The sequence below is a fragment of the Saimiri boliviensis genome, chromosome 13, assembly GCF_048565385.1.
Source record: "Saimiri boliviensis isolate mSaiBol1 chromosome 13, mSaiBol1.pri, whole genome shotgun sequence".
NCBI lineage: Eukaryota > Metazoa > Chordata > Mammalia > Primates > Cebidae > Saimiri > Saimiri boliviensis.
The window spans coordinates 81,548,507-81,576,023 of record NC_133461.1 but is presented as its reverse complement, the minus strand read 5'-3'; positions in this window follow the sequence as shown (position 1 = coordinate 81,576,023).

Genomic DNA, 27,517 nt, shown 5'->3' with positions numbered 1-27,517 from the left:
GTGACAAACTCAGTCCACTCTTTAGTTAAGAGTAGAGCAGGAAGTGGAATTCAGATCTTCTACTTTGCAATCCCATGTTCTTTCTGAGAAATCACACACTGCCCCATGATGGCCTTCGTGTGTCCATTTCTTTAGATTGTCATTTATTTAATAAATATGTATTGAATCCTTCTTTTATGCCAGGTATTATTCCAGATCTGGAGTTATGTCAGTGAATAAGACTGAGTTCCTGCCTTGATGGAACTTAAGTTCTAGCTAGATAGACCTATCAGTATAAAGTATGATATTGCATGACGTGAAGTAGAATAAACCAGGGTAATGAAGATAGAGTATAATGAAGTGCCCTTTAAGAAAAGGGGTTAGTAAAGGCCTCTTTGAGGCCATATTTTGAGAGCAGTGCTTTGGCTGAACTGAGGGTAAACAACAAGCCACGCAGAGAGGAAAACTGCAAAGACCCTGAGGGAAAGATAAATTCTGTATGTTTGTGTTCACGAATTAGCAATGAGGCCAGTGTGTTCCGAACAGTGAGCATTGCTCAGAATAGTAGGAGATGAGTACATATTTATAAATAATGATTATTTCTGCTTCCTCTATGAGTGGAATTGCAATTCCAGTGAATACAGAAAGAGAACATTTATCCTATTAAGAAGACTGATAAGTGGCTGCGTAATCTGAAAATATTAAATTTTCTCAATGATAAAAGACAAATTTAAACCCACATGACTACTGAGGCCAATATTATCGTTTAATTTCAATCTAAATTGACTGACCACCAACTGTGAGTGAGGTCCTGGAAGATACACAGTAAAGCAGAGAGACTATCATTATTTCCTTAGGAATGAGTGCCCTAAAAACCAAAATTAAAAAAAAAATAGAACAAGTAAAAGAAAATAGAATATGAGGTATGATCAAAGATGTCAAAAGTGCTGGAGAGGTTCAGTGGGAGGATGGGATGTAGCTTGCTGAAGATGCAGACAGGTGTGACAAAGAAAGGTGGCATACAGACTGGAAGTTAATGAAGAGCAAGACATTGACAGGTAAGAGACAGGTGCCTGTGAGCTGTTACAAGCTCAGGAAATAGCAGTAGTAAAAGCAGGAATGTGGTAAGTGAGAGACTTGTCTTGGAACAAGAGTCCAGTTGGTTGGAACATAGGATAACAGAATTAGATAGATAAAGTCAAAAAATGAACGCACAGCTTTCATACTTTAATTGGGAACTTGAACCTAATTAATTAGGCACTACAGAGCTGTTAACGGTTGTGCACCAGAGAGGCAATGATGAGCGAAAAAAAAAAAAAAGGAATTACATTTCCCTTAGTTCTTTACGCAGTTATCATTCAGGTCCTTTATGCAGTTATCACTTAGGACCTTTGTGCAGTTATCACTGAGGACCTTTGTGCACTTATCATTGAGGAATTTAGGCATATTGGCGCTTTTCTAACTTTTCTGAGCTTTGAAACTTTCTTGCCCATTGAAATCTTTCAAAAAGACTCACATCTATAGACAAGTGAAAATAGAATTTATTTGTTTTGAAATAGGAGAAGAATTCCTAACATTTTAACCTCTTTCCTCAAAAAGGCATTTTCAAGGAAATGCAGGACCATGAGAAAAACAGTTTGAAAACCATGGAACCAAAGCATCTTGAATCTACTTTCATTTTCTGACCACTTTTTAGGAGAGATTAAATTTTCATTGGGTAAAATATTGCATTAATTTTTCCTTCTCTTAAAAGGTATTCCTTTCAAAAATCAATGAGTTTTCAGCACACACACAACATTATACCCCTTCCATTGTAATATTTGAGACTGGGTCATGAGGCTCACTGCTACCTAGACAACCAAGGCCAAGTAGGGGACTTGAGTCAATCAGATTAGTAGCTTATAAGAAGCTTCAGAATCTTAGGATAATACAACTGGAATTTTAAAAGTGGGTTCCTAAAATCCAAAAAAAAAAAAAAAGAAAAAAGAAAAAAAAGAAAATGTCAGGAAATCGTTAATAGGGTCCATTCTTTTGAAAGGTTATTTTCCCAGCAGGGACTCCTGTTTTTACAAACATGAATCTTCCGAGAACCTGAAAATTGAAGTGAGGATAAGGTCAGTAGAGATCTTCTTTGGTATATGAGAACATCAAAAAGAGCAGAAATGAATTGAGATTCACCTACTTCCCCACTATACACAACATAGAAGCTGGGTGTGAATTAACAGCAAAACATTCATTTGTGCTTCAGTTTTTTTCGAATTTGTCACTCTGGCTCAAAAAGAGATAAAATGGAAGAATTTCTGCATTCTCACAAATGTTATTCTCTTCATTTTTCTCAGTTTCTTCTGTATACTCTTCAACTGCTCTGACTTCCCCCAGAGAATTCAGACACCTCTCTAAAAAGATGCCTGTTTGTGGTTGCTGTAAATTCTGGGTGCCTGGCAGAACACCCCTAAGCCTACCGGCCTCCCCTGTGGAGTTGGTGTAAGATAGGAGAAGTACGATGACTTCTCATGCTTGTGGAGCAGTGGTGGGCTTCAATCTTCTCTGTCTCATTTTGACAATTATTTTTTCACATGAACACATGTCCTCTGTAGTGAGCTTTACAGTTGAGTCTTCAAAACTTACTCTACCAGCCTCCAATTCTGAATCAGAAGCTTGAAGAATAAATTCAAAAAATAAGAGGCTTGAAGAATAAACCTCAGGGTGAATCTTCACTGGACTTTGTCTTTCCCATGTCAAAATTGGTCCAATCAGTCTCAAAAGGGCAGACTTTATGGTTTGTGTATCTTTGAGTTGTTTATTCCAGAGCTCAACTTACACCTAACTTGAGGATTTATTCTTTCTTTCCAAAAGTGAGGACAGCTGTTTATATTAAAATGAGGTAGTCCAAAGAAGAAGATATAAGGTAGAGACTGTGTTTTGCTTTGCCAGGACAGTAAAATATTAACAGATAAAATTAAGAATTCTGGGCTTAGGGCCAGGCATAATTACTTATTAATTCCATAATATTTTAGGTAGCTTAAGTTTCTTGAACACCTACTGTTCTCTCAGTGAACTGGGAAAGAAAATAGTTTCTACCTCACAGAATTATAGTATGCCTTACGTGATTAAGGTGTTCTGAACCCACTTAGAAAAGTCTAAAGTTCAGTAAAACAGTTAAGTAAACAGTTAAGTAAAAACACACAAACATGGGGAACACGTGGTGTCATTTTGAAACACCTTTCAGCAAGACACCAGATATTTAAATAGAATCACCCATGCATGCACTTTTCTGACTTTGAATTAGGAAAGTCACCAGAGGAGAGGAGTATGTGAATGACGTAGAACAAAACTGATGGATTTTCAATGAGCAGATCCAGATCTCATCAGTGCTTTCCACTGAAGCAGGAAAACGACAGCACTTGGGCTATGACGAAGCAAAACAGGGTGGAGAGGAAGAGGACATTGCCACTGTTGATCCATGGAAAAGATGAGAAGATTAACCAAAAGCTACACTGGTGGTATTTGAATTGCCGTTGAATGAGACTTCTCAGAAACCTCCATGACATGTGGACATGTAGAAAGGAAGGGTGCAGAGATATGGAGGATAAACCAGCAGAGCTCTGAGATTCTTCAGTGGGTAGCTCTACTTACTGGTTTTACATATTAAGCTTCCAGTTTTGTTAGTAAAAGAAGACTAATGGTAAACAATCCCCCCCAAAAGCTCTCTATTCTTCAACCTCTGCTTAAATGACACCATTGACAACTATCTCACGGCCTCTTGGGAAAATTCCTCCCATCTAGGGGTAGCTTTGGCTATAAGGGAATTTGCATTATATTGAAAGGATATCTCTTTTTTGTACATATTGATTTTATTTCCATCATTCAGGCATGACACCTTGTGTTAGTCCATACTGCTATAAAGAACTGCCCAAGACAGGGTAATTTATAAAGAAAAGAGATGTAATTGAATGACAGTTCAGCATGGCTGGGGAGGACTCAGGAAACTTACAATCATGGTGGAAGCTGAAGGGGAAGCAAGGCACCTCCTTCACAGTGTGACAGAAAGAAGTGACAAGTGAAGAGGGGAAGAGCCCCTTATAAAACCATTAGATCTCATGAGAACTCACTCACTATCATGAGAACAGCATGGGGGAAACTGCCCCTATGATTCCATTACCTCCAACTGGTCTCTCCCTGCACACATGGGGGTTATAGGAATTACAATTCAAGATAAGATTTGGGTGGGGACAGAAAGCCTAACCACCTCACACCTACAGAAATTATCTACTCTCTTTTTTCCATGATAGATTTTCAAGTATTTGAAGTCTGTTAACTTGCTGTTTCTGTATTTCTTCTTAATGCTAGGATTCCAGTAATCCCTTTTCAGATGGCGTTGTTTTGAGTCTCCCCACTGCTCTGCTTTCTCTAATATAAAGGTTCCTCGGTTTGTGTAGATGTCTATGCAGTACATTTATTTTAAAACAAATTGATATCACCGATCTAGAATGAGATAAGCTAGAATATTGCCTGCCTTGATTTGGGTAGACATTGGCAAATATTTGAAACCCAGAAATCTATTGGGATCTGTCTCTTTTTATAATGTTCTATGATTTACCACCCCCATTGTCTCAAATTCCAGTCCATTTTTGGAAGGATTAATATCCTTACTGACAATTCTGAAAATATTCAGTGCCTCTACTTTTATGGTCACCAGCAGCCCTGAGCATCTACTAACACTAAATTTTATTTGCATGATGATTGTCTTAATGTCCTTTGTTGCCTGTGCTTTCCTTTTAATATCTTATTGTCCCTGATGTGAACTTAGCACCTTTTCTATTCTTTCATCACATTTCTACATCAGAACACATTCACATAAAATATTTTGTTTGTATCAGACTTTGTTTATGATTTTAGCAGATAGAGGGGTTTGCTTTAAACAATGTCAATTCTTTAAAAAAAAAAAAAAAAAAACACCTCCCCCCCCGCTTTTTTAAGTTAAACAACAGGCTCCTTGGCCATTTCTAGGAGACAGTCAGCCTTTGGACCTCGTGTCCAGACCTCTTTTTCTTCTCTGTCTTTGCCATCTTTCATCCAGCAGCAAAGCCACATACCCCTCATTTTCATCGTCAGAGCAAATTTGTTCTCTTTATTTCTTATCCCGAAATTTAGCTGATGTCTCTGTTAAAGCTTTGAAATTTTTATTTGGAAGAACCCATCAAGTTATATTTCTGCTAACGTGGTCTTCCGGTTCTTATTTATGAGAAGGGCTGTTTTGTTAGGCAAAATTTTTAATAATATAGGTTATGTGCCAACACACATTTGGCGAGTTACTTCTATTTAATATTTTTATCTGTCAAATTAAGTGTATAATTTAGCATGGAGCTTTGTAACTATCGTTAGTGTCCTAAGAATAAACATATTCAGGTGATGTAAAGCAATCACATTGGCTGATCGGAATTTTATTTTCTGGCCTTGGGCCACATGCTTGTGAAAGGATTAAATGTAAGTTACACTAGGTTGCAACAGAAGAGAAAAGCTGGATAATTCAGCTATAAAATCACTAATTCCAGCATACCACCTCCCTGGTCTCTGAGGAGCTGTGGAATACTGTTCACAGCACTTTCTTCCAGAAGCAGTTCTTCCAGACCTGCTGCAACAGCTGCTTGTGATGTTCCGCGGGAAACTCAGACAGATGTTGCCTAAGTTCCTTTTTATCACCTCCTACAGGAGTGCAATATGAATTAAAGGAACATTTATATTGTTAAACCCATCAAAAATGAAACACAGTCCCCAAGCCTCATGGCACAGAGCTACAGAGGCTAAGCATAACTTGATTTTCTAAGAGAAGGGTCTTTCAATATCTGCATTTGGATATTAGGACAAGGAGGAATAACAATGAGGAAAGAGAGTCATTGTGAAGAAAAAGTACATTCAGGAAATTAAGTATATATATATATATACATTTATGTATATACTTAATTTAATATACATATTCAACAGTGCATTCATATCACTTACAAATAAACATGTGTAGATATATACACACATGCACTTAAATTATTTTGCAATAAGGAGTTTATAATATGAATAATTTTGAATACCACTATTTTAAAGGGTTTATGGAGTCATCAGGGATCTGTTTACAAATGATATTAAAAAACTCCAGTGAAAAATCTCAATCTCACTTTGACTGTGTCGAAAAGTTCAATGGAAGCTAGAGGGCAAATCCTTTAGAACTGGCTTAGATTTTTTTTCTTGCTTAAGGACTTGTATAGATAGAGATCACTTTCCAGACAGCTGCTTAGAAAAAAGCCCTTTTGTAACAGCTTAAGAAGAAAATGGGGGTTCTTAGGAAATGGGACTGCTACAAAGGAAGGATGCCAACATCTTTTAAAAGGCAAGCTCTTTTTACATTGTAAATAAATGGGTGATTTTTATGATTTTTACCTTTGCTTTGTTTAGTTGTCACCTATTTGGACAGTGTCAACCTACATATGGAGTTGAAACCCTGAGCATCAACCACCATATATTCCAAGGCTCTGCAGGAACTCTTCTAATGCCGTATATGATGGAAGATCAGACACGTCATGGTCAACTACAGAGGCAAGTATTTTCCTAATAACCAGTTCTCAACAAAGAAGTTAAATATATCTATAGGTAGAGCATAATACGGTAACATTTAATTTCTTATTTTTAAAACTATTCATGACTGAGGCATCAAAGTCTGTTGTCACTAATAATATAGTTCTGCAAATGACATAAATTGATGGGACAGTTTCATTATGAATGTCAGGCTTAGACTTAGATCAGAACTTTAGTTTTACCTTTTTCTGAACATAAATACTAGCATAGAAATTTGCTACATTCCTACCTCCCAAAACAAAAGGAAGAAAGTAAAATTCTGCTAACTTTACAAATCTGGCAAATAAATTGTTTAAAAATAGTCTTAGAGTGAAACCTGATTTTTACTTGGAAGTTTGGGCATTCTTCAACCTGGTTTCCCCTAAAGTAAAACTGGCAATGACTCTAGGTTGTATGAGGCCAGATTTGTGAAGGTTTGAGCTTTCCTAAGGGATGACATTTTCACTCCCTTCAACTTGGAAAATTGACAGAAATCTGAAATTACTTCTCTGGGCCATAAAACAACAAGGGATATGCTTATCTGCCTTGATCACCACAAAATTAAATAAGCTAAAAATAGCTTAGTTAGGAGACTGATGGGGAAATCCCCTGGGAAGGTCTTTTTTTATGGGAATCTTTTGGGCATGAATGATGGGACTGTCATTGATTTGTGACTCTTTGTTACTGAGATAAGCATGGCCAGGCCAGTTCTATCAGCAAGTAGGCAAACTACCTAATCATATTCATATCCTCTTGACTTATTTTCAACTGCTTTTCGCTGCTTTCTTTTTTTTTTTATTACATTGGGTTTGGTTTGAATATCAGCCATCCCTCATGACTTAGGTTACAGAGGAAAAACTAAAGGAGAGGCTTTATAGGAACTTGAACACAGAGTCACTCTTTTCCTGTGTTCCAGTGGTGAGTAAAGTCAAAGTGAATCAGGAATAAACTCTGACAGCCAATGAGCAGACCTCAAATTGGCCCTGAGCCATTCCGGAGTCATTTTATAATTACATCTTCACATACAGCAGATTTACATGTGTTAAGAATCATTTAGAAATGGCACATGGGCACCTGCAATTTGGCATTCCAGTTAGAGCCCCAGTGTATCACACACTTGATTAATAAACTCTGAAGTGCTGAAATGATTCTCTGTCATTAATCATATTCTCTTCTACCTCTATATTACCTGAAATCATTAGAGGAGAAAGCCTGAAGTGCAATCAGCTACCAGCATGTTAATGCAATGACTAGATTCTTAGCTCCAAACAGGCTAAAGAAAATAAGCGGGAAATTACACTATATCTGGTTTTTATTTCAGGAAGGTTGTGCAGCAACCCTTCTTTAAAATAGGGAGCGTCTTATGAAAATCACCTTTTAATAATACCTAACAGAATTTATGATGACAGAGTTTCACCTACTAGAAAAAACCTCAGAAGAGTTCATTGCTTTGTGGAGAAGGAAGTCCCCAGTAGGAATTCAGGAATTCAGTTTTGTCTAACAGTGGAAAGGGATCATGTAAAAACAGTAAGTTCTTCAACATCATCAGTTATCTGATTCATATTTGCACATATGTAATTCACTCATCAGTCAGTGCTTACCAGAAGATAATGCAGGTTTTTGAGGTATAGATCCATGTGTCTATTTTTCATTTAGATCAATTAGACTTATAGTCTAGATGTTTAAAGAGATTGCAGCAAAATTCAGGACATATAATGGTACAAAGCCATACAATGTACATCAGCTGGTCGATGGAGACTTCTTCCCTATCAGGAATGCACTGAATTATTGTGTACCTAGGAATTGATGTCTACTTGAGAAACCATAAATGAGTATAGACTTTTACAAGGCAAAGGCAAAGAAAGAAGAAATCTTTCAAATAAGACAAGATAAATCACTATGAGTGCTGGATCATAATATTGAAAGGGATTTTAATATTCAGACTGAAGTTGGGAAGAGATATTTACTTCGAATCAAATAACTCTTCTGTACACTATTTCTTAGAATCTAAGTAGTAAATCTTTCTATGTCAAGAATCCTGAAAGAGCATCCCTACTCCCTAGCTTCCAAGAAGATGTGTTGGTGGCATTATTTCTTAAATGTTCTCCCGGGCTAAACAGATCACCCAGCTTGTGATGCATCAGGCTACAATTGCGTGGTATATATGTTGAATAATATGATGAAATATACCATTTTCCCCTATATTATTGAATTGACCCTGGAAATTACTGAGGCTAAATATGGAAAAATGCCGTATTAGATATATACACACTTGTATTAGTCTGTTCTCATGTTGCTAATGAAGACATACCTAAGACTAGGTAGTTCATAAAGTAAAGCTTAATTCACAGTTCCATATGGCTGGGGAGGCCTCACGATCATGAGGAAGGCCAAAGGCATGTGTCACATGGTGGCAGATAACAGAGAATACGAATCAAGTGAAATGGGTTTCCCCTTTAAAAAACATCAAATCTTGTGAGACTTATTCACCATGAAACTGCTCCCATGATTCAATTATCTCCAAATGGATCCCTCCCACAACATGTGGGAATTATGGGAGGTACATTTCAAAATGAGATGTGGGCAGGGACACAGCCAAACCATATCAATACTCACAAACACTCAGCAGTTCAATTCTGTGGTCTTCTCTCATTACTTGTAAAGTGAAGGACTTGGGCCAGTGACCTCTGAGACTGTGTCCACTTCGTATGCCCCACAATCTTCACTAAATGCACAGAGATGTAAATTCCATGAGGGCAAGGACTTTGGTATTCCTGTCCAGTACAATTTTTCAAAGGAAATTTCCATCCATTACTTTACCTGTCCCCCACAGCAATGCTATCAGGCAAGTATATCAGAACTGCTATCTTTATTTTGCAGAAGGGAAACCTGAAACCAGGAAGTTAAGTGACTTTCCAAATATCACACACCAGTGGCTAAACCAGAACCTGATCCCATGTGTTTTATGCCTGGCTAGTTTCTAGTGGGCACCACCATCAAACACACTGAGTTATATCTTTGGCCTAAAGCCACTGGTGTCCTAGGGAAAGTTAAACAATTCGATTCCCAAAGGGTTTCAGGAATGAATACACATCTATATACATAGATAGTTTAGTATATATACATATATGCATACACATTTACTATCAGTTTTATGGATATGAAGGATGTATGACACAATTTACAAATAATAATAAAATTATGTAATAATTTTTAAGCTATGTGTCATACAGCCATTGATTCATGAAGAATGCCTTTATTTATCTCTATCAGAATTTTGTATTTGAAGCCAAGCTATGGTTGCGGTTCAACTATGATTTGACATATAGAGTTTCTTCCCAATCTACTAGCTCTTTCCCAAATACTTTATGGTAATTACGTTTCATGTGCTGTACTCTTAAACAATTACTAACCCTTGTATAATCATATTAATTAAACTGAAACCTTTTTCATCGTCCATTAAGTCAACTTCCTATTTGTTGTGTTTGCTGATTTTCATGTTGGAAATGCTCCATGGCCAAGATCAAATCACCAATGTGACGTTACTGAGTAGAGCTGGAATGAGATGCACAGTAACTCACCGTTATATAGCATTTCTATTCTAGAGCTACAATGGACATAAACTCAACACTATAGGTAATAATCAAGTGTAATGAAATAATTAGGAAGAATTCTTTTCAAATATTTATTATCTTGGCTTTAATATATTTTATTGTAAGCTTCTATAACTTAAGTTTGAATAATAACTGTTTAATAACCAGTTTGAGTTTGTAACATTTCTGAAAAGTTAATAATTTTCTTTTACAAACAGGGCTATAAGTACTTGAACATTTTTCACTTCCCAAGTCATTCTATGCTTTTACATAAGATTGTTACCTAGGTGTTGTAGAGTTCAGATGGACATTTATTTGCCTATTTTTGAGGTCTATTCAATCATAAGGTGCATATAATATTTCTGTGTTTGTGGTTGTCACTGATGTGCAGCCAGATAATACGTGCAAATTTGGAAATGTTGAATTTTCTGACAGGTTCTATGAGCACACAATGGAAAATAATTGCATTTTCTTCCCCATCCAGCCATCATTCTGACCTGCGATCCTCTCCTCTTACCATATAAATAGACTTCCTGGCTTAGCTAGCTTCCTCTTTCCTGACTCACTCTCTAGGCATGTAAAGAGTGGCTTTCTGACTTTCTTCTTCATGCCATTCTAAGTACTGGTCCTTCCCACCTGTCTCTCTAAGACCCTGGTACAATGCACATATATAAATGAAAGCTTATTAATCTCTACTATTCTCATGCAAAATCACAAACCAAACCAATAAATACTAAAGTGAAATACTGCATCAGTTGCATCTCAGTGCAATATTTTGATTACATAATGAATCTGTGGATGACTAAGAATAGAACAATAATTACAAAGAACAGCATTTTCTCTTTTCACAGACCTATAGGCCATCCTCAGACAGTAAGTCTCTTTCTATAACTAGAGACTTGTTCACCACATAATACTGCTCCTAAAGCTCTGTCTTCATTTCCCTTCCCTTTCAGATATATCCAAAAGCCAAGAGTGATGAGGGGAGCTTATGTCTGTTTCTGTTTAGAAATTTACCTCCTGTGATAGGCAGGATTCTGAGATAGCCCTAAAATTCTCATCCCTTTTGTACACACCTTGTGTAATCCTCTCCCTTTGAGTGGGCAAGGAACCAATGACTGACAGAATACCTCTCCTATGCTTAACTGCTAATCAGGTGACTTGAGTTAATTCAAAAAGATTATTCTGGGTGAGACTGACCTCATCAGAAGGCTCTTTAAAAGAAGGTGATATGGAGTAGAAGGATGATTACCAGAGGTTGCGAAGGGTGGTGGGGGTTGAGGGGAGGTGGGGATGTGTTTGATAGCACAACGGGGAGACTATAGTCAATAATAACTTTATTGTACATTTGTAAATAACTAAAATGGTGTAATTGGATTGTTCATAACACAAACAATAGATCCTTGAGAAGGCGGATACCCCATTTTCCATGATGTGATTATTTCACATTGCATGCTTGTATCAAACCATCTCATATACCTCATAAATATATACACCTACTGAGTAACCACAAAATTTAGAGTAAAAAAAAAATTAAAGAAGGCAATATATTAGGAAAACGTTTTCCTGTTGGCCTAGAAGAAAACAAATAGCCAACGTTTGAACACCACCTGTGGAGTCCACATGGTATAACGTAGTGGATGGCCTCAGGAGCTGAGAGAAATCTTTGGCTAATAACAAGCAAGCAAACAGGGATATTAGTCACAGGGATTCAAGGAAGTGAGTTCTGCCGACAACTGCTGCTTAAAAAAGGATCCTGACCCTCACGTGAGAATTCCAGCCTTGGCCAGAACCTTGATTTCAGTCGGGTGAAAACTAGAGCGGAAGACTCAGCTGACATGTATTTGGATTCCTGACCTATGGAAACTATAAAATAATATATCTGTGTGATTTTAAGCCTCTAAGTTTAGTTACGGATCAATAGAAAACTAATACATTGTGTGGGGCTCCCACAAACCTTAACTCCTTTAATCCACCCATAGGTCTCAGAAGTCCCAACTAGGCTTTAGTCTTGACATTGTCTTTCAGTGACCTATAATTTAGGTCTTTTAAATTATATCATTCTTAAATCAATAATAAAAATTAATTTTAACATGATCTAAAAATATTTTTCTAAGTGTATAATGCAATATAATTATGTGCAATTACATAATAGTGCAGTTTTAGTCCAAAACTAACTTTTGGAGGAGATAAAAATGTACTATAGTATCTAACCACCATTCATCTGTGAATGGCCTATGTGAATTGAACACAAGATACTTAGCTGCTACTGAGGTTCTAATCCCACTACGGCATCTCCAAATGACTCATGTACTAGTTTCTCACATTTTGAACAAGTGTGCACTGAATGTTATCTCCCCTGTTTTTTTTTTTTTTTCTTTGAGACTGATTTTTGCTATTGTTGCCCAGGCTGGAGTGCAATGGTGCAATCTCAGCTCACCACAACCTCCGTCTCCCAGGTTCAAGTGATTCTCCTGTCTCAGCCTCCCGAGTAGCTGGGATTAAAGGAGCCTGCAAAGACACCCAGCTAATTTTGTATTTTTAGTAGAGATGGGGTTTCCTGCATGTTGGTCAGGCTGGTCTCGAACTCCCAACCTCAGTGATCTGCCTCCCAAAGTTCTGCGATTACAGGCATGAGCTACCTTGACCAGCCGTCATCCCCTCTTTTTAACTAGAGGGCTCAAGTGCTGTGCCTATAATTCTCCCCTCTCTCGATCATCATTTATTCCCTCTCCTCTGCATACTTTTTGTTAATATATAAGCATATTATTTTTCTCCTATCTTCATAACAGTAAATCTCTTTTCAAATGTTTCAGCTACTACCCGTTTCCCATAAACCGAAACTGCCCACAAGAGTTGGCTAAATTTTCTACAATTCTTCCTCTTTCATTCTACTTCTTGCAGATACATCAGTTGGACTCTCATTCTCAATATCTCACCCAATCTACTCTTAACAAGAACCCCAGTCCTCAATCTGACTTAGTGGTATTTTACCAACTTAATTTCTCCCTTCCCCTGGGAAACTTTTCTTCATGTGGCTTCATGCACATAACTCTCTCCCAGTGTTTCTCTTCTCTCACTGACTCTTATTTCTCAGTCTCCTATGCTGATTCCTCTTCATTTCCTTAACTTCTAAAATCAGGCATGCTCAAAGTTTAAGATTTCGGGTAACTTCTTTTTACCTACACTTGGTGATCTTATCCAATCCTACTCTGATGACTCTAGTTTTTGTCTTGATGGCTCTCACCTCTAAATGGTAGACTTGCATATTCTATTACTTATAGATACCACGATTGCAATGTTTAATAATAACCTCAAACTTCATGTACCTAAAATCACACTTTTGCTTTTCTCTCCAAACCTAAATTTCCTGTGGTCTTTACCATTTTGTCATATAGCATCTCAATCATTCTAGGTGCACAGGCCAAAAAAAGAAAGAAAGAAAGAAAGAGAAAGAAAAGAAAGAAAGAAAGAAGAAGAAAGAGAAAAGGGAAGGAAGGAAGGAAGGAAGGAAGGAAGGAAGGAAGGAAGGAAGGAAGGAAGGAGATAACTCACCTTGGCTTCTTGGCTTCTTTTTTTATTAATGTCTACATAGAATCTGCTAGTGAATCCTGACTGCTACCTCCAAAATGAACCCAGAATCTGATCTCCTATTAACACGTACACTGTCACCATTCTGTTTCAAGCAATGATAATTGTCACAGTGGTCTTCAAGGTGATTTCCAGCTTCTGCCTTAATCTTCCTACAACTCATTATCGAACACAGTAGCAAAAAAAAAAAAAAAAAAAAAAAATCTTTACAAACATAGTTTGGATTGTTCTACAGTTAACATTTCTTATCTCCATCAGGATGAAAGCCAAAATCATTAAAATGGGCCCTATTACAATAGTTCAACATGATTGCTTCTCAACCCCGTTTTGTACTGCCTCAGACCTCCTTTTTCATCATTCTTCCCTCCTTTATGGTCACTGAACTATTCTCTCTGCCTTGCTGTTTCCTATGCCTGGAACGTTCTTTTCACACATATCTTTATCTCCTTCATCTCTTTGCTTTTTTCTCACTGAGCATTTTACTAACCATTCTTTTAAAATCGTAATCATTCGCTACATCCTGACACCGCCTCTTCTCCTATCTTGCTTTATTTTTTTCCATATGTAGCACAATCTGATATGCTAAAAATGTAATTCATTTATTTATTGACTGTCCCTTCACCCACATTAAATAGAAAATTCCTTGAGAGCAGGTATTTTAGCCTATTCAGTTAACAGTATATCCCCAACATGTAAAAACCATTTGGCACTTGGTTCCAGCTCAGCAAATATTTGGACTTTCCTTAATAGCTACAAATTATAACATATCACAAATTATTGCCTTTTAGAAAAACTGGATTCTAATGAATTTGTAATTTACAAGTGATTTTTAAATTAACACTTAACCTTTTAATTAATAAATAGAGGTCATGTTGAAAACTTATCTCTGAAGATACCCCAGAATCTCTCCTTATCAACATTATTATTATACAATAGGTTATACCAGGCATGGTGGCTCAAGCCTGTAATCCCAGCACTTTGGGAGGCCAAGGCGGGTGGATCACAAGGTCAGGAGTTCAAAGAGGTCAGGAGTTCAAGACCAGTCTGGCCAAGATGGTGAAACCTGTCTCTACTAAAAAAAAAAAAAAAAAAAATACAAAAATTAGCCAGCCGTCGTGGTAGGTGCCTATAATTCCAGCTTTCCAGCTACTCAGGAGGCTGAGGCAGAGAGTTGCTTGAACCCTGGAGGCGGAGGTTGCAGTGAGCCAAGATGGCATCACTCTACTCTAGCCTAGGTGACAGATCAAGATTCCAACTAAAAACAAACAAACAAACAAACAAAAACATAAGAAAAGAAAAGAAAAAGAAAAAGTAGGATAAATACATAAAAGTAAAAAATTATCAATCACACAAAACTGAAAAAAATATGGTAAAAATTGTCAATGATTTATTCATGCTCTATTAGTCTCTTCTTTACCCCCAACATAGGCACCATTTTATTCAAAGAACGGTGACTCCATTCTCACCTACCGATTTGGATACAATTAGTCTACAAAAAATTCTATTCCTTTGCCAGAGATGTTCCAAAATGGGCGGATCATCCTAATCCGATCAGTGAGACATTTGAAAATATTTGCTGGAAGCTTCTAGGAAAATCTTTAACCTTTATGGGAGAGCCATAGAAAGCTTCTCTTGCCTTCTTGTATGTGATAAAGAAAGCAGTAGCTCTCATTTTACTTGGCTGCTGTCATAAAATCATGAAAGCACGTTATTTCATGACTAATCTGTAGAAAGCACATTGGAGAGGAAGAACAAAGCTGAAACTCTGATGACAGCGTTAAACTCTTGGATTGATAAATTTTGAATTTCACTCAACCTCTACCTTAATGATATATGAACTAATAAGTTTCCTCATTTAAGTAGGTTTTACAGAGGTAGTTGTTACTTGGAGCTAAAGGCATTCTAATTGTGAGAGCTAAAATATAAGCTATCAGAGAAAATTCTGACAAATTTCTTAACACATTAGTATTACGGACAAAATTCACAGAAGCAAATTTAGCAAGAAATGTGAATTTCTACATGTACATTACTAATCAGTTACCTAAAGGTAGGAGTGACCACACTTGATAGCATTTATGTCAAAAGCATTTAACAGCTTATATTGATGTAAACTGAATATAAACCAGCAAAGAGATGCAAGTGTAATAAATTCAGCTATAATCTAAGACCAAATTAATAGAAATGTAATCAATATAGAATAATTTCTGGACTTTCATAGTTTAGGCACAGATCAATACTTCATCGGAAAGTAAATTTTTAAAATAAAAAATTGTCAAACAATTAAAAGTGAATTAAAGTCCAGGCCTCTCATGGATCTTTGCATTTAAACCTTGGAAGGATTCATTTCAAATAAAGTAAGCACTTCCTAAAGTTGTATTTCCTGCATACATCTCTCTCTAAACTTCTTAGAGTCTTCAGCTGCTTAGAAATCTCTATTCCTTTTCCCTTTTCCCTTTATTCTCATCTCTAATTTCTACACTGCTCAATGTCTCTCTTAATTCTCTCTCCTTTCCTACTCCTATATTATTATACTTAATTTCTATTTATTAGTAATTCAATCTTTTCAATAAAAAAACCTCTCAGCATTGAAGATGCTCAGGTTAGATTATGTCTTCTCCATCTCTTCTCTACTAATTTTATTAATACAATAAAACTCTTTACTGACAAGCAAGAGGGAAATGTGGAACAAAATTTTCCAAATAGATGGGAAAACCAGCATGACTATTCAGATCTAATTAGCTTTGGGAACTATTTCAATAATATCCAGCTTAGGGGATGGTAATTCCTTCATGTCCTGAGCAAATAATGTTTCCTTTGGAGTATATAATATTCAATTTTCAGTATCATATCTTAACAGATATTCAAATATTGGTGAATCCGTAAGGCAAAGTGATGAGATGTTATATCAGCATGTGTAATAAGAAATGATGGAAGGCACTGGAAAAGCTTGCTTTAGAAAAGTGTTAGAATTTTCTGCTATAATGAAAATATTCCGCCGGGCGCGGTGGCTCAAGCCTGTAATCCCAGAACTTTGGGAGGCCGAGGCGGGTGGATCACAAGGTCAAGAGATGGAGACCATCTTGGTCAACAAGGTGAAACCCCGTCTCTACTAAAAAAAATACAAAAAATTAGCTGGGTATGGTGGTGCGTGCCTGTAATCCCAGCTACTCAGGAGGCTGAGACAGGAGAATTGCCTGAACCCAGGAGGCGGAGGTTGAGGTGAGCCGAGATCGTGCCATTGCACTCCAGCCTGGGTAACAAGAGTGAAACTCCGTCTCAAAAAAAAAAAAAAAAAGAAAGAAAATATTCTGTGGTGTTCCGTATTGTAGCTGTTAGTATCAAGTGGCTATTGAACTCTTGAAATGTGGCCACTGTGACTTTTAAATCTCATTTAATTTTATTTCATTTACATTTATATGGAAATAACCACTATGTCACTCAGAGTTTCACCAGAGAAGCAATCCAGTATGATATGTAGATCTCTCTCTCTCTCTCCATCCACCTATCCATCTACGTATGTATGTACGTATGTATGTATGTATGTATCTATCAATCTATAGATTTATTGCAAGGAATTGGCTTACATGATAGTTGGGGGCTGGCTAGACAAGTTCAAAACCTATAAAGAAGCACTGCTTGGAAACTCCTGGGCAGGAGTTAAAGCTGAATTCCTTCCCCTTCCCCTTCCCCTTCCCCTTCCTTCCCCTTCCCCTTCCCCTTCCCCTTCCCCTTCCCCTTCCCCTTCCCCTTCCCCTTCCCCTTCCCCTTCCCCTTCCCCTTCCCCTTCCCCTTCCCCTTCCCCTTCCCCTTCCCCTTCCCCTTCCCCTTCCCCTTCCCCTTCCCCTTCCCCTTCCCCTTCCCCTTCCCCTTCCCCTTCCCCTTCCCCTTCCCCTTCCCCTCCTCCTCCTCCTCCTCCTCCTCCTCCTCTTTCTCCTTCTCCTTCTTCTTCTTCTTGGAAATCTCAGTTCTGGTCTTAAAGCCTTTCAACTGGTTAGATGAGATCCAAACATATTATCCAGAATAATCTCCCTTACTTAAAGTTAACCAGATCTGTAAAATACCTTCACAGCAACACCTAGATTAGTGTTTGATTGCATAACTGGTTGCTGAAGCCTAACTAAATTGGCACATAAACTAACCATCATAGCCACATAGGCTGGTGACTACCACACTGGAGAGTACGGGTCTAGATAAAAAGAAAATTTAGCTTGGTCATGACAGATGAATCTACATATTAAAATAACAGTGATAAAAATTGGGAACACCTTTTAGCTATGTTCTGATAGTGGGTTGGATGCACAAACCTAAAGGTGGGATCTTTCTCTTCAAATTATTTCATTAATAGTCTTAAAATATATAAAATTATAATAGATAGAATAAATTGTAACAATAGCACAAACAAAATGATGTTATAAAGTTTGCCTTTGTGCTCTGCAATTTTTTCACTTCTGTTTCTTGTAATTTTGTCACCATTCTCCACATAAAACAAGCAAAATTCTAATTCTTGTCTTGTTAAATCTTCTCTCAAGAAAGAACTTGAGGCCGGGATCGGTGGCTCACGCCTGTAATCCCAGCACTTTGGGAGGCTGAGGCAGGCAGAGCACAAGGTCAGGAGATAGAGACCATCCTGGCCAACATGGTGAAACCCCGTCTCTGCTAACATGCAAAAAATTAGCCAGGCATGGTGGTGTGCATCTGTAGTCCTAGCTGCTTGGGAGGCTGAGGCAGAGGAATCGCTTGAACCCCGAAGGTGGAGATTGCAGTGAGCTGAGATCTTACCACTGCACTCCAGCCTGGTGACAGAGAGAGACTCCATCTTGGAAAAAAAAAAAAAAAAAAAAAGAAAGATCTTGAAACTCATTCACATACCAAACAGATGTGACTAGTAATAGATTAAAATGTAATACTTTCTCTGCAAATTCAAGGTTTGATATACTGACATCTAATTCTTGTATTTTGTAAATGATAATGCAGTGAGGTTCAGTTATATAAATATATATATATAACACACCATATATATTCAGTTTAGTTACATATATATATATATATATATATATATATATATATATATGTATATGTATATATATGTATTTAAGATTAGGCAGTTATTTACTAGTTGAACCAGGGCTGGAACATAAGTCCCCCATTCACCATACCAATGTGCCTTTTCAACTACACTAGCTTTTAAGGTGATTATGTTGTAGCAGAGATTAAAAAATACAGCTGAATAAATCCTCTTTCAAAAATGTAGGTCTTTAGCAAGCAGGCAAGTCTCCATTTTAGGAAGGAAGCGTCTGGGCATGGAGTGGCTCATCCTCTTGCTCCTGTGATCACACTATGCTGGATAGTTACTTCTTTCTTAAGCTACATCTGTGAATCAAAATAGATGTGTATAAAGAGAGTTTTCTACCAATTTTCTATGTTGCCTTGGTTGGTGTTGGTGAAACAGGCTGGTTTGGAGGAATGAGGGTAGGGGAGCTCCTCTGTGGGGATTGAAGGATACACAGTTAAGCAATGGTGAAAAGAAGGATGAAATTGGCAACACTCAAGCCATTCTACGGAAACCCAAATTATGGTACTCAGGGATGGAGATTAAGTGATTTTTTTTTAACCTCCAAATAAGGAGGTAAATCCAAATGCTGGAATGTCAGCAGGGGCAAGCTTGTGTCCAGAAAACCCTGTTCAGGCTGAATTAGAATTCAAAGCCACAAGAATCTCAGGGAGTGTAAAGGGCTATTTAGTTTGCACTGTTCACTAGAGTCTGTAAGACAGCCAAAGTTGTTAAGTTTATATTTCATCAGGAACTACTTTCTGTGTTCTCATGCTCCACCGGCTGTGGAATATTCTCTTTCTCTTTCTTTCTGTTTTTCCTTACCTCCCTTCCTCCCTTTTTCCTTCCCTCCTAACCCTCTTTCCTTCCTGTCATCCTTCCCTCCCTCCCTTCCTCATTTCCTTTCCTTCCTTTCTTTTGCTTTAAGGCTTTCTGTATGTACTATGAAATTATATAATTACACACACACACACACACACACACACACACACACACACACACACCCCTTACAGATGGATAGAAAAATACAAGACTAAAGAGAAGAGACTAACATCTTACTTTATACCATCCATGAGTCTGAGTCTCACCTTAATTTAACTTATCTCAGAGCTCCTGTTTTTATGGTAAACACTTTGTCTATGATATTGAATCATTGCCTACAGCTTAGGGTTCTCACAATTTATACTATGACTTGTACCTGAAACCTGTGCAAACTTGGACAAGTCTGTTGACATTCTGATGTCCTTTACTCTCTTGAGTTCATAATAGGAGCAATCAGAAAGAGGTGTTTTGCAACATGAGAAAATCGAATAGAAATCTCTTTTGTGATGCAAACTTGACCTCATGTCCCTTAAGTCCTCCAAGGCCAAGCATCTGGTCATGCACAGTCTTTGATTCCCTCACATTCCCTCACCTCTTAGAGTGAAGATGCTGAGGGAATCCTGCACTTTATCTTCCTGTGTCATGCAGCAATAGGAAACCATGTGATCTCAAGGTAGAACACACTGAAGCTTAATCAGCCATTTATGCCTGGGATAGACTTATATTAACATTTTTCTTTTAACTAGTTCTGGAAGTGAAGAAAAAATATTTTGACCACAGGTGAAGAGGGTTGAAATAATTACTTCTCTCAGCTCATTGGCACAGGGTCATTACTGACCAGCCCTCCCATCCACACATCACCTCTGTTTAGAACACTCTTCCGTGGGGTAACCGTTTATAAGAATCCAGAGCCTTCTGTGGTCTCTGCACAATCCAGCTGTCAGATCCCAAGCTCCTTATTGATGACGACTCCAGCCCAGGTAGGTTGGTTTACTACGTGGATCTCCATCATCCTTTGTATTTTGTGGCATCTAAAATTGCTCTTTCCCCCCTCCTTTTCTTTCATCGTTTCTTCTATCCTCTAATCTTCTCCACCCATATAATCTGTTTATCTTTGATCAAACTCAAGTCCTGCCTTTGTCCCAGATCTCTCTGGTGTGTCCAGTTGTGCCAGTAAGAAAGGTCTACCTATAATGATCTGTGTTAAAACACACACACACACACACACACACACACACACACACACACACACACACACAGAGAGAGAGATTATATGGGCTATTCTCCTTGGTTAAATAAACTGGCTTGCTCCTAATCCCAAGTGAGGGGGCAGGCACTCTCCCTATGATGGTTCAGCATGTGTTTGCTATATGACATTTGCCCTGTATATATTTGCTATATGACATTATCTCCTATGCTTCTATGGAATGTAATTTCAATTGCTGGAGTTTTGCCAGCTTATCTCTGCCACTAGCCAGTGGGGAGGCCTCATGGAAAGCACTATATATAAGCCAATCAAAGATCAAAGCACAGAAGACTTATAAATAGGAAGTTTTACATCCTGTAGAGGCCAACGAGGCCAATCCTCACAAACGGCCCCTGGCATTAATCAGTTGTCAGGCACTGCCTTGGAATCAAGAGTTAGCTTGTAATAAAAATAAAGATGCAAACAGAACTTTTAAAGAGAGTTGGCTTGTACTCAGCAGGCTGCTACCTCAGAAACAGTAAGGACTTTGGACCCAGGATATTGTCCAAAGATGACCAGAGTAACAGGTTGAAATACAGAAGTCCTCACATTAATTCTGCCACATTTATCATATTCTCATTGTTTAACCTAAAAGATATCTTCTACTATTAGACATCGACATTTGAGTGGTTACCGTGTTTAACTCTGATTTAAGAAAAAAACAGAAGTGAAGAGGATCAAACTTGTATGTACATTTGTGTATTTTAGAAATATAAGTTAGTAACACAGCTATAAGAACTAGATAAACTGGCAGCCTCTAAAAAGACTCCTTAGTCTCCTCCTTAGGAAGTATGGCCTAGGAAGAAAACTCCAGGCTGTTCATATCCATTGAATAAATATCCTGTATGTACTGGAAACATGTTCGACATCAGAGTTAGAATTTGTTATACTGTCAACTGCCCTGGAAAGGAACTCTAAATTTTATTAAGAAAGGACAGAGAGGCCGGGCGCGGTGGCTCAAGCCTGTAATCCCAGCACTTTGGGAGGCCGAGGCGGGTGGATCATGAGGTCAGGATATCGAGACCATCCTGGTCAACACGGTGAAACCCCATCTCTACTAAAAATACAAAAAATTAGCTGGGCATGGTGGCGCATGCCTGTAATCCCAGCTACTCAGGAGGCTGAGGCAGGAGAATTGCCTGAACCCAGGAGGCGGAGGTTGCAGTTAGCCGAGATCGTGCCATTGCACTCTAGTCTGGTAACAAGAGCGAAACTCTGCCTCAAAAAAAAAAAAAAAATAAATAAATAAATAAAAGAAAGGACAGAGAGAGAAACCCCATGTTCCTCAAAGTGGTTAACAGATAAGAAATCAGGCCTGGTCACTTCCAATTCCTTGTCTATTTTCTATGTTCAGCCATTTCTATTACGCACTTGGTTTCCTGGATTTCATTATCCCTTTGTCTTGTGGGCACACTCAGTCTGCCATCCCCAAACCTAGGTAAGCCCAACTTCTATGTACTTTCTTTTAACCTCAAATAATACGTCCAAACAGAATCAGTCACTCCAGCCCATTCTGCTCCTCCTGAAGACATCCTTATTAATCTAAATGGTGCTACCATCCTCACTCTTGACTTTGCATAGTTCAGCATCCTGCCTAACCCCTTCCTTTATTCAGAAAAACTTACATTGGATTAGGATGGGAGCAGTGGCTCATGCCTGTAAGTAATCCCAGAACATTGGGAGGCCTAGGAGAGCAAATTGCCTGACCTAGAGGTCCGAAGTTGGAGACCAGCCTGGGCAACGTGGCGAAACCACATCTCTATGAAAAATACAAACAGTAACAACAAAATATAGCCCGGAGTGGTGGTGCATGCCTGTAACCCCAGGTACTCAGGAAGCAGAGACATGAGAATCACTTGAACCTGTGAGGCAAAGGTTGTAGTGAGTCAAGATCATGCCATTATACGCCAGCCTGGGTGACAGAGCAAGACTCTCTCAGAAAAAAAAAAAAAGAAAGAAAGAAAAAGAAAAATCACGGTGGGTGGGGCACCTTATATAGGAATAAAAATCATTGCCTCAATGTAATAATATTAAACAAATCCTCTCCATGAGGAACCTTTTGTGAGGGTCTTGTTCTTTCATATTTTTTTCTACACTGGCCAGTGTTGAAATTTCCAAGCCTTCACGTGAGTGTAAAAGGGAGTCATTTTAAAACAACATACTGACATGCAAATAAATCACAATATTTAAACCTTCCTGCTACAAAATGATGGCAGGGACTGAGGCAGGTGCAAAGGAGCGCTATTATCTTCGCTTATAGCCTTCCTAACAGTCATGGAATTTGTTGATTCTTTTGTATGACAAGTTACAAAGAGGGTGGCTGTACTGAATATTTGCTCCTTGCAAATGTACAAGGTGGAATCTTGAAATGAGGCTTTGGCATGATGCAGTATGTTGTGCATTATTCAACATAGCAGTTTCTTTGTTGCATTTAGCTCTCTACTATTCTCCCAGAAAATCAAAAGAAAGCTGCCAAAAAGCTACAGCAATACCACCAACTTGACAAAAAGAGTCAATGCATTTCAGTTACAAGGCAGCAGGGACCATCTTCCTAGCAAGTCAGAGGTTTAGGAGCTGTTGAGCCCTCTTCACTTTAGAGTCTATGCCCAGAGAGGACCCTTGGGTCGGACTCTTCTCCTGTACTTGTTGTTTATCTTCCTGTGTGTTTATGCAAAGGCAGGTGGTCTCGACTCATGCACCACTGCAATTAATCTGGAAAAAGGACGAAATCAAATTTCAGGCTGTACAGCTGGTTACAGAATTTTCTGGAGCCCATAATCAGTTTACTTTCTTTTCTTTCTTTTTTTTTTTTTTTCAAATTTCCCAGGGTTAAGATGAAACCAAGGCACAGAGCACCAAATCCAAGGCATTCCTCAGTGATATCACTGAATCTCAGAGATAGAAGGAAGCACAAGAAATGGAACAGACAATGCCAGCCCCCCTAACGTTCCCTGGACTGGCATGCTAAACCAACAACCTACTATGATGATTTGGAGCTCTGAAAATCCCCACCTCCAATTATTTAAACCTAAAATGATTTAACTAAAGCCCCAGACCATTCTGCAGAAAGGCGTATGCTAGAGTTTCTTTCCCATAAATCTTGAACTCCTCCCATGGTAGCTGGAGAATTAAGTAGTCCATCAGAAGAGGTAAAATTTATGAACCTCCTTGAGCTCACCCTAAGTACCAAAGAGAAGGAAAGTAACTCATGGAATAGCAAACTCTTTCTCAGAATTTGCCCTGAGGCTGAGAATTCTGGCTGAAGGGACAGGGGTTCCCTTTGGGACTTGAGCTGAGAAGATGGAGTTCTTACCCAGTTAGCCTGAGTGTTAAGTTCGTAGTACAGAAATGAGTGTCTCCTTGTTCATGCAGAAAAGTGCTGCCTGTGATACTGTTTATTCTAATGACCTTCACGCTGAAGGGCTGTTAGTCTGCAAATGTGATACTTTCTCATCCAAAATGTGGCAAAATCCTGGTGTGGAGCAAGAACTGGAATTCATTCTCCTTTGAAAAGTAATCAAATTCACATCCTTTAAAATAAATTCACAGAAGAAACTAAGTTTTAAATAGGCATATGTTTGCCTAGAAGCAAAATAAAACATCTGAGTTTTCCCTCATTCTGTGCCTAATTCAAATTTTGCTTGGCAGCCTACAGATCCCACAGAGGTAACCTCCAAAGGTTTTGACGGGTTAGAAAGGAAGCTTTAAGAGTAATGATCCAGTTTCTCAGCTGGCAAATGTTTTCTGACTCTGGACAGACCTCCCCTGATTCAGTCCCTTCTGCTCACTGAAACAGAAGCATGGTGGGTTCCAGTTTTACGCTTTGGTCTGGGGAGGTGGGAGCCACACTCTTGCTCCAAGGCAGCTGTTACCTCTTGAATTTACTTGGCATGTGGCTGCCAACACAAGGTGCTGGGATAGATTTCATAGTACCCGCCACCACTTTATTCAATGCACAGCAGGCAAAGCTGAAGCATGCAGAGTCTCTTTAAAACGAGGCTTGCTAAATAATCCCCCTGTGTCTTTTGGCTCCTAGAAGCAAGCTGATTGATCATAAGAGGACTGTCTGCTTTTTCCCATTTCATTCCCTGCTTTGGGATGTCTCCCCACAGAACTGCCTACTGTAAAAGTTCCCAGAAATATTTCAAACACATGCATCAAATTTGGCAGAATTGGGGAAGTCAGTAATGACCCCTATTTTCCCAGCATTTATAAGCACCCCTCCACATATACACATGTACATATACATGCAACACGCACACTCCCTCAGGAACACTTATAATGCACTGTCTTACAGACAGTCAACGCTCATTGAGCTTTTATTCAGGGATACTAGTGCAGATGCCGGTAGGAAGTTCCAGGAAAGAGGACAAATAAAAGACTCCATCCTAAGCAATAAAGATCAACCGGGTGTGTTGGCTCATCTTTGTAATCCCAGAACTTTGCGAGGCCCAAGCAGGTGGATCATTTGAGGTCAGGAGTTCGAGACCAGCCTAGCCAACATGGTGAAACCCTATCTCTACTAAAAAGACAAAAAAAAAAAAAAAAAATTTAGCCAGGCATGGTGTAAAGCACCTGTAATCCTAGTTACTTGGGGGGGGGGGCTGAGACAGGAGAATCGCTTGAATCCAAGAGGCAGAGGCTACAGTGAGCCGAGATCACACCATTGCGTTCCAGCCTGGGCAGCAGAGCGAGACTCTGTCTTAAAAAAAAAAAAAAAAGTGCAAGGTAAAATTCGAATATTGAAAGAATTAAAATAAATTTTCAAAATGTGTGCTATTGCTTCAGATCTAAATTTTACAGACTTTTGTGTGTGCATATGTATATACACCCATACATACATATATAAACAAGTTCCTTGGCTTATATGGGGAGATCTTATCTCCTGATAAACTCAACATAAGCTGAAAATGTTATAAGTTGAAAACGCATTTAATACACCTAATATACCAAACATCGTAGCTTAGCCTAACCTACCTTAAACGTGCTTAGAACATTTATATTAGCATACAGTTGGGAAAAATCATCTAACACAAAGCCTGTTTTATAGTAAGGTTTTGAATATCTTATGTAATTTATTGGATACTTCACTGAAAATGAAAAGCAGAATGGTTGCATGGGTACCCACCATGAATGTACACAGCTGAAAGCACACTGGACCTGAACGATATTTGAAGCATTGGGCTGAAATTAATTGCTGGATAATGGGGGTGCTTGCTACAAGAACAGAGTCATCAATTTCTCTCTGTTCTGATAAAGCTCAAGAATTCCTAGTAGAAGGCCATAGTCATCGACACTTGTTAACGGTTTAGCAAGTATAGCGTTGTTGTTATTGATGCCAAGTATTAGTTATTCACCCTCCTGATCACATGGCTGACTGGAAGCTGTGGCTCCCAGCAGCTGCCCAGCATTGAGAGAGTATCCTACTCCTCTTCTGGGAAATGACTAAAATCCAAAACTCTAACACTTGTTTCTACTGAATGCACTTTTTTGCATCATCATAGAGTAGAAAAATTTTAAGTCAAGCCATCGTTAAGTCAAGATCATTTATACATATATTTTAAATAATGTTATACAGTAGTAATACATATTCAATGCTGTAAAAATTAAGAGGAGTAAAATGAAGAAAAAATTTTCCTGCTGTCTAGAAATAATCACTAGGCATGTGTATATGATGTTGACAGCAGTTAGACTAACTATCCCCAATTTTTTGTCTATATAATTTTAACTTATTTTAATAAAATACATCATTAAAATTTCTCCCTTTACACTCAATAGTTTGTATTGTATTTGAAATTGCTACACAGTTTTTGATAATATGAATCTGTCATAAACATCTTTAGTCACACCTACTGTTGGAGTTTTAGTAGCTTCCAAATTTTTCCCATTGTAATTTATACTATGATAATTTTTTCTCTGTCTGTGTGTGTGTTTACATGTGTGTGTTTTTGGTTGTATGGTAGCTATATATATAGTGTATACATATATATATATGTGTACATACAAAATATATGTATTTTCAGTAAAGTATCCAATAAATACATATGTATATGTATACATTATACATACATATATATGTATAATGTATACATATATGTGTATACATTATATATATGTACTCATCATATATAGTGTATATATGATGAGAACCATACAACCATACATATATATGTATATACACACATATACATACACACTGATTAACTGCGGTATATAAAATGCTAATTTCTCAGGACTCTTAGAAACACAAATATTAATATAGCTTAATCTTTTTCAAATTTCTAAAAGTATAAATCAATATTGAGGTCAACATATATTTCTTACTAGGAATAAGTTTGTATGGTTTTTCAGGTCCCTAACATACATATTTCTGTGTTTATTCATTTCCTTTCTGGTTTATAGCCCATTTCTCTATTGCTAGTTTTTTTTCTTCAAATTATCTGTAAGAACTTAATATATATTAAGAATATATGTTTTCCCTTTACATATTTTGCTGTTTTTTCAAGCTCACCATGTGTCATTTAACATTTTAATGTATACTTGACAATGGATCATTTTAAATAAGATAATGATAGAATGAAGAATAGTGCCCTTTATGCTTCAACCTTTGATATTGTGCTTATAAAACCT